The 9,465-nt window shown below is 46.3% G+C and overlaps 1 pseudogene; it reads right to left on the bottom strand.

Annotated features, from left to right (window-relative positions):
* Window positions 1-8,923: 8,923 nt before the first annotated feature.
* Window positions 8,924-9,041, bottom strand: LOC124558862 (annotated as a pseudogene).
* Between the last annotated feature and the right edge of the window lie 424 nt (window positions 9,042-9,465).

Here is a 9,465-nt window from a genome sequence, read left to right as displayed (position 1 = left end):
GCGTAGTAGAGCATCTCGACGTGGCTTGGACTCAACTAGTCTTTGAAAGTCCCCTGCAGAAACACAGTATTGCTATAGCCTGATGGCTGGGTGTTGTGTGATGTCCTTAGGTTAGTTAGGTTTAAGTAGTTCTAAGTTCTAGGGGACTGATGACCTAAGATGTTAAGTCCCATAGTGCTCAAAGCCATTTGAACCATTTTGCTATAGCCACCCATAATAGTGAAATTGCTGCCGGTGGAGGATTTTGTACACGAACTGATCTCTCGATTATGACTTACGCAGTAAATGTTCGAAGGGATGCATATCGGGAGACCTGGGTGGCAAAACCAGTCGCTCCTAGTAACTCAGAACGCTCTTCACAAATCGCGAACAATTGTGGCCCAGTGACATGGTGCTTTGTCATCCATAAAAATCCCATCTTTGTTTGGGAACATGACATTTATAAATGGCTGCAATTGTCTCCAAGTAGCTGAACATCGACAGGACCCAGCCCATTCCACGTAAACAAAGCCCACATTACTATGGAGCCACTAATAATTTCAACAGTCCCTTGTTGCTGCCCGTGGTCTGAGGCGACTTGTCACGTTCGTGTGGTTCCCCCGTCGGAGGTTCGAGTCCTCCCTCGAGCATGATGTGAGTGTCGTCCTTGGCGTAGGTTATGTTAAGTAATGGGTAAGCTTAGGGGACCGATGACCTTAGCACTTTGGTCCCATGAGATCTTGCCACAAATTACAGAATTAAAATTAAAGTCCCTTGTTGACAACTTAGGCCTATGGCTTCGTGAGGCCTACGCTGAGTCAAACCGTACCATCAGCTCTTACCAATTGAAATCACGACTCATCTGTCCAGGCTACTGTTTTCCAGTCGTCTAGGAGCCACCGTTGTTCCTATTTCTAACTTGTTAGGCAGACTCATTGTGCAAGTTGGACTGCTCGTAGCACTTTGGAACTTACGAGTCATTCCTCCCGTTAATTTCATGCGAATTCTTACAGCAACCCATCACCATGCTCCACGGTCCCTGTCCTTCAGTACGAGAGGTTTGCGTGGTCTTGGTCAAGCCGCGAATGTCCTTCGCCTTTCCACTTCAAGTTCATATCACCTACAGTCGACTTGGGCAGCTTTAGTAGATTTATAATTTCCCTAACTGTTTTGTTACTCGGGTGACATCCAATGACTAGCCCACGATAGACGTTACTGAGCTCCCCTGACCGACCTATTACACTGATATTGATTGTCTACTGACAACACAATAGTCCTCACCTCCTTTTACACTGTAGGCTCCGATCACAACCCATTTAGAAGGATCATAGGAGGTCCAAGCCATCGTGACATCTAGTGGGGGGATCATTTCCTCCAGGCTTCGTACATGCAACCCATTTGTAGGGAGTACAGAAGGCCCATGCCATCGCCTCCTGGATGAAAAAGGCCATCTTCCCCCAGATACCGAAAACACGGTCGGCGTCCACAACAGCCGCAAGGTGGGCGCAAAGACGCGACCAAAAATAGTTTGCTACAGTTACCGTAATACACTTAACAAAGCGGCCAGTAAACAACAAAGTCGGATTGCGCTACACGACTGACATTTTCATTCATAATTACACAATATATCTTCTCATTTGATAATATGCCAGCTATACAAACTATTTGCGTACAATTCATTTTATTTATTCGAGTGAGACACCGCACGAAAGTGGGGTAATGCTAAAGCAACAATTTACACAAAAGAGGAGAAGACTAAATTATCTTCCTCCAGAGTTAAAAAAAAGGCAACTGTACTGCCTTCAGCACTTAACAGCTATTCGTCACTGCTTTACTAAGGGCAGCATCGTGGACAGTGGTAAGGTTGATCTATCGTCTGTTCTTTTGTGCAGTCACAATGTGTCGATCTTTCGGAATATCGCCATCTGACAAGGTTGTCTCTGGATTTACCAACACCTGGTCTTAGCCTGTTCACTGATCTCCAGGTGTGCCAACCTAAGTATCTCCAGTCAGTAGAGAGCAGGTTTTGTTGACGTTTGCAGTTTGGTCACATCTAAGTGTCCACAGTTTTTCTCTGGCAGCGCCTGGAGACACAGTTAGTGCTGAGGCTGGAATGAGGGACAAGTCTTCTGGATTTCAACCTAGATCTTGGTGGCTGATGTCCATGGAGTAGGTGTAAATGATTTGGTTCAACCTTTTACACTTCAAGTTCCGCAGCTATTTTACGAAGTACTCGTGAATCAGGAGGTGCCAAGCAGTAATCTTCTATTCCAGCTGTCGGTTACAGACTCCCGTGGATCAGTCGTGCGATTTCATTCGGTACGACCTCTTCTTGCCTTGCATGGACAGAGCCATGCCATAAATGGCAACCATACTCTCTGAGGAAAACAGATCGTCATGTCAAAAATTCTGATCACTTGAGGTTAGACTCTTGCCAGTGAGTTTCCCAATGATGTTATTTCGGTTCATAAATGGCTCTGAGCACTATGGGACTTAACATCTGAGGTCATCAGTACCCTAGAACTTAGAACTACTTAAACCTAACTAACCTAAGGACATCACACACATCCATGCCCGAGGCAGGATTCGAACCACGCGACCGTAGCGGTCGCGTGGTTCCAGACTGCAGCGCCTAGAACCGCTCGGCCACTCCGGCCGGCTGTTATTTCGGGCTGATACATTTATCTTAGTGTTCTGTATTTGTGGCGTGCCAAAGAACTATCTAAAAGGTCAGCGAGATATTTAGGTGTAAAGAAATGATCCACCTCAGTGTTTTCTCTGTGAACGTTTAGTTTCCCATTTGTTCATGTATTTCCGAGGTGGAAACAAAGCCCTCGGTTTTCTGAGGATTAAGTTTCGGATGGTTCTTACCATAATACTCAGTGAAAGTTCCCATTGATGTTGTAAGATCTTGCACGTGTTCTTCAATCTTCTTCAGTTCAGTTGCTAAATCGAGATCGTCCGCATACATGAAGTTTTTGCACGTCTTAGACCTTGGTGGGCCGCTGGTGTATGTATTAAAGAGTACATGAGAGAAATTACTTCCGTGAGCAAAGCCATATACACCAGACGTACAAACAGAATACTTGATGACAAGACAGCACAGAAGGTAAGCCTATATACAAAGGCGACAGGAAGTTCACAGGATGGACGGTTATGAGACTGCATCTGAAGACATCTCAGTGGCGTATGCACTACTAGCGACAATACAATGTAAATACATCTAGCTGTCTTCCAGAAAATCAGCTCGTCCAGTCCCACTAGGTCAGCAGTCGAGAAGGGGCTTAATGTCAGGTAGCTCTTAGAGGGACTTGTGCGTCCTTGTGAGCAGCGACGTGATTCTGGCTAGAAGGATCTTAATTGTGGTTCCTCTGCACAGAGCCATACCCTACAGGTACGGGAGTAGATCGGGGAATACCACAGGTCTGGCTGAATCGTTTGCGCAGGTAGGAGGAGCTAACAAGTGGGTAGTTGGCCAGTGGGAGTGGTTCAAGCTGTAGTCTTGTAAATAGATTACTATGTAAGTTAGAGTAGTAGTCAAATAAAGTTTTACTAGAGAAATAGCAAATTCAAGGGTACGAATAGAAATTCGGAGCAGCCGTCACGGACTTGAAGTCCTTCCAAGACCCTCACCGCCGCTCCAAATCGGTGATGGGACATTCTTTCTATTCTCCTTTCTTTCCTCTTCTCTCTATCCATCTTTGCTTCTCGTAGTTAATAGAATTTCTTGTTCATTGTTTTATGGTTTTGGATTTGTATTTGTTTTGTGATAAATGTTATTATTTGTTTTATGGTAACGGATTCGTAACTGTTTACCTATAATTGTTGTTACTTGAACAGTTTTCAATGATCTGCAGAAAAAAACAGCCTCCACGTTGCGGGAGAAGGGCAACGGTGGGAGTGGAGTCGGGTGCCAGGGTAGTATTACACTACCGCCTCGGATCCTGAGCCCAGCCACAGAGGCCAAGAGACATTCACAGGCCCACCATAAGCAATCAGAGGGTGTGTCATTAAACAAAAGCAGCAAGTGAAGAAAAAGTACGCCTGGTTTAAGCCTAGCAGTAGTTTTCAGCACTCGTAAATTTAGCGAACAAGGGCAGATATTAAGTAGAGATACAGAACGCAAAATTATTTTCGTATTGAGTTCCCGATAATCAACTACAGGCCGAATTCCTCCTTGCTGTTTCTTAGCCGTAAGTGTAGGGAAAGAGCAAGGCGAAGAGGATGGTTGAATAGCCCCCTGCTGAAATATTTCTCTACCCCCAACTTTAGCTACTTCATGCGAAGAAGTGACAATGTAAGGGCGGTTACCGAATGGGCACCTCATCCCTTACCTCCATTTTACATTTGATCAAATGGGTAATCCCTAATCTCTCAGAACACCAGGGAACGTATCATACAATGTTTTCGTCTTCTCTTCATCTTACAAATGCTGAAGCTGATCTATCATTTCAGACAGCCGTAACTATGCCTGAAACCGCCGTTTTCTCCCCTGTATCTTCCGTTGGTATCAGCGTCCTAAAATCGACAAAACGTAAATATAATTTCTTTGGAAAACAATTAGGCACAAGACCGACTTTGGCAATAAAATTAGTCTTACGTACCAGACTTGTCGTAAGGTTATCCAGGACCCTAATTCGTATTCTCCACCTGAAATAGCGATTCGCAAGTTGCCAAAGCACACGTGACATGTTGGCAGCTTTAGACTTCCCTCCGTCAGATACAAAAAAAAATGGCTCTGAGCACTATGCGACTCAACTGCTGAGGTCATCAGTCGCCTAGAACTTAGAACTAATTAAACCTAACTAACCTAAGGACAGCACACAACACCCAGCCATCACGAGGCAGAGAAAATCCCTGACCCCGCCGGGAATCGAACCCGGGAACCCGGGCGTGGGAAGCGAGAACGCTACCGCACGACCACGAGATGCGGGCGTCAGATACAATTGACGGAAATTTACGAAGTTCTTGGTTCTTTTTTACTGTGATGTGGCTTCCAGAAACCAATATTAATTTGGCAACAAACAAACGGGTTGCAATATTTCGGTTACACTGTATCTGTCTTTGACACTCCTCCGCTACCGTCTCCATAATTGTCAGCTCTCTGTTCCACGCTACTCTGATTACAAAACCCTTGAACGTGGGCTTTCCTTCCGTATTTAAAACATTTAACCTGATCTCTGTCATGATTACCTTGTCTCAACCAAACCTCTTGGGTGCGGCCGATCTGAGGATTAGCTTGCCTTCTTTGGTCAGTTTACATTACTCAAAAATAGTTCAAATGGCTCTGAGCACTATGGGACTAAACAGCGGAGGTCATCAGTCCCGTAGAACTTAGAACTACGTAAACCTAAGTAACCTAAGGACATCACACTCATTCATGCCCGAGGCAGGATTCGAACCTGCGACCGTAGCGGTCGCGCGGTTCCGGACTGCAGCGCCTAGAACCTCTCGGTAACTCCGGCCGGCTTACATTACTTCCTGAACATTATGTGACAGATCCTCCAACTCCTTGGAATTCTGAGGTGCTTGACACAGTGCTCCTCTTGGTCTATCCTCAGGTCTTAGTACGTTAATAATATAATTGACCACTTGTTGTTCGGCGTAATTCAACCCAAGAGGCATAACACTTTGTTTCTCTCTATATATGATATATATGTATCAGTTCATGGCGTGCATGCTCTCTACCATAATGTACAGGAACTAAACCTTGGAGGGTACGCTCGGGTATTGACTCCGTTACAATTTGACTTCGAAGTTAGCTTAGTTCCTTACCACCATCTATATTCATACAAACGATATGGAGCCAGATGCAATTACTACTAGCAGTTCAGTATCCGCAACCCCAAACGGTCCACCTCTCCCTTTTCCAGGTTGGAGCAAATAAAAGTGGCCCAGAGAACAGAGTTCGAGGATACAAAGAAACGCAGCAGACGAAAGGAAACTAACCTGACTGTAGCAGATGTTGAAAGTGACGAACGTTCATCTGTTGGCACTTTTGGGCTCTCGTCGGCAAGTTGCTGAAGGCGGATGGACGCTGGACTGTTGCAGTTGCTGCACTCTCCTGCGAAATGTTCTTCTGCAGTACTTGAAGAGCCGGCTGCTGTGGCCGAGTGGTTCTAGAAGCTTCAGTCCGGAACTGCGCTGCTGCTACGGTCGCAGGGTCGAATCCTGCCTCGGGCATGGCTGTGTCTGATGTCCTTAGGTTAATTAGGTTTACGTAGTTCTAAGTCTAGGGGACTGATGACCTCAGCTGTTGAATCCCGTAGTGCTTAGAGCCATTTGAACCATTTACTGCTTGAAGACTATGAGGATTGTTCCGATACACGTTGGACTTGCACACTGACACTGCTGGTGACCTGGGCGGCCAGCTAGAGCCGCGATCAGACTGACCTCTGATAACAACTCTGTCAGGCGTGAAGACTTTGTAAAAGTGTTCCAAGATTCGGTCGGCTGTTAGGGCAGTTGCTCCAACCTGCTGGAAATAGCTGTTGGTCTTTTCCTCCTCCGTTAATGCTGCCGCAGATAGTTTCAAAATGATGGCAATGTACTTTCATCCTGCTCAAAAGATGTTCAAATGTGTGTGAATTCCTGAGGAACCAAACCGCCGAGGTCATCGGTCCCTAGACTTATACACTACTTAAACCAACTTATGCTAACAATAACACACACACCCATGCCGGAGAGAGGACTCGAACTTCCGGTGGGAGGAGCCGCGCAATCCGTGACATGGCGCCTCAAACAGCGTGGCCATTCCGCGCAGCTTTCGTCCTGCAAGTGACTTAGCAGAGACTAAATATCTGGCGCTAACAAAAACAACAACGACAACACTTAAAGTTCCTTTAACATAAACATAAAGGCTTAAAGTTCAATAAACAGATAAATATTATACAACCTGCTATCCTTTAAATAGCACGAGTATTTCCCTCAGTCTCGTGGTCGTGCGGTAGCGTTCTCGCTTCCCGCGCCCGGGTTCCCGGGTTCGATTCCCGGCAGGACAAGCAGAGCTAAAGTTTTAGCAAAAAAACTTTTAAAACTTACTATACTTTTAAAAAAGGCGTAAGGCTGGCCAAGCTCGTAACTACTAAACTTACTATAGTCTTAGAAAAGGCTTAAGGCTGGCCAAGCCCGTAACTACTTTGCTCAAATAAAAATTAGTTATTGCCGCACAGGCTGCCCAGTACGCCCACAGAATCGTAAAGTCAGCTACAGATGCCGGTAAACTTAACCAAAATTGGACGTGGCCACGCAAGCAAGGACAAACGCCGGACAGGCTTTAGCACAACTGATCCTCTTGGACGCTGTGCAGAACAAGTCAATTAAGACATTGCGACCTTACCAAGATCAGTACTTACGGCCGGGCACCCTTAATTAAAATAACTGACTCCTGTGGTGCACCACTTCCCTGCTCTACACGAGCGAAGCGCCCTACTTCACACAGATGTGATCCGCAGTAACAACCGCCACAATAGGCAAAAAAATAACACAATAAAAACCTTTAAATTCAACCGAACAAAATCAATACCAGTTACACGCAAGACAACTGGTCTCACAACACTCTGCACTGTCTGGAAAAATCTGACCATGCGACAACCCACCACAGGGGAGTATCAATGTTTCACGATTTTGGAAACCATACCAACGAGGCAGTCCAGCAGTTCTTACCTTTTTGATTAATCCGGTAACAACAACAAGGCAGCACTGTAAATCGAAGCGTAACATACTCTTAAGAGATGACCATTATCACAGTAACGGTCGTTTCCGTCACTTTGTGGCGGGAGTTATGCGCGGTACATTCGTTTGCAAATGACAGACTTAAACAGGCCGCGCTACGGCCGTAACCAGTCCTTACAGTAATCTACAACGGCAGCAACAGACAACTTCTTGACGGTGGCGCGCCATGTCGTTATTTCCTTCTTATAAGTTGAAGTAAACGTTTTCGAGTCGTCTCTCGCCGTTTAAGACACCGTTAACCACCGTGCTGACAACAGCGAAGTTACATACAACACCGAGCGACCGTCCACTGGATAAGCACCGCTCTCGGCTTCAAATTACCGAAGCCTGTACCTTGACCGTGGCCAATGTAACCAGAAGCAGCGAGCAACGTTAGCACTCTGCGTATAACGACGCGCTTAGTAACACCACACAGCAGAGCTTATCACCAGAGTGCACTCGAGCACTCGAAGCTCACAACCCTCGCCAACACCAACTCTGTCTCTTTGCCCCCATCCAGCACTTTGTGCCGGACTGGGAACCTGGGTTATATTGTATGAAACTCGGGACCTAGAAACGACGGTCTTCGTCCCCGCAGTAGCCTCAGTGGTAAACAATCCCACAACAGACTACTGCGGCCCACTCACCCCGTCGCCGTCCCACAACGAACCCAGCGCTATTGTGCTGTTCGGCCCCCATGGACCTCCTCCCCCCCCCCTCCCCCCGTGTAACTGAGGTGGAATAAGGGGAACCAGCCCGCATTCGCCGAGGCAGGTAATTGCCCCGGTAAACATAGTAGCTACCGAAACGGAGGGAATGAAGTAAATGAAACAAGTAAACCCCCGAGTCTTTAAACAATCGATTCTTTAAACTTCGATTTATAAAATACCCTCGCACCTCTTTATTACTTTACAGATTAGTTTATGTGTTAAATATTTGACGTTAAAGATGTAAGCAATAAATGTTTAAAGTTTGGCGGAAACTGCTAAGTGTTCTCATTACCAACACTTTATGAGTATAAACTAAACTCCTCCCGAACAGGCCATGAAGGCCCAACGGTACTGACCGGCCGCCGTGTCATCCTCAGCTCACAGGCGTCACTGGATGCGGATATGGAGGGGCATGTCGTCAGCACACCGCTCCCCCGGCCGTAAGTCAGTTTCCGAGAGCGGAGCCGCTACTTCTGAATCAAGTAGCTCCTCTGCCTCACAAGGGCTGAGTGCACCCCGCTTGCCAACAGCGCTCGGCAGACCGGATGGTCGCCCATCCAAGTGCTAGCCCAGCCCGACAGCGCTTAACTTCGGTGATCTGACGGGAATCGGTGTTACCACTGCGGCAAGGCCGTTGGCTCTTTATGAGTATAATCTCGAGAATTTACGGTGCGACTTGATCAAAAGCTAGTTTCTCCACGCGTCTTAATGTTTATGGCGTCTTGTCTGCTGAACTATTTGGAGGTATTTTAAGTGTCATGCGCGGATACTGTCCGCAAAATGTTTTGCGAATAGAGTTGGTAGTAAAGACGTTATAAATTAAGATCTCATGTCTCAACGAAAACGTATGAATGATGGTCTTTTCCTGTCGTCATTTTGTGAGGGATATCAGGGAGAACAAGTTTCGCAAAGGTTTGAAATCATGTGTAGATTTGTTGAAAATCGCAAAGTGCTCTCATTCTCAAATACTGGCTGAATGTAGCTTGCGTATTTGTGCGCCATGAATTTCCCTGCCTCAGGACGTATGCACGGTCTCTAACTGTAATAGGGTAAAGAAACTTAA

The sequence above is a fragment of the Schistocerca americana genome, chromosome 1 (assembly GCF_021461395.2).
Source record: "Schistocerca americana isolate TAMUIC-IGC-003095 chromosome 1, iqSchAmer2.1, whole genome shotgun sequence".
NCBI classification, from domain to species: Eukaryota; Metazoa; Arthropoda; class Insecta; order Orthoptera; family Acrididae; genus Schistocerca; species Schistocerca americana.
The sequence above is the reverse complement of the archived record's forward strand: the minus strand, read 5'-3'. Positions and strand labels throughout refer to the sequence as shown.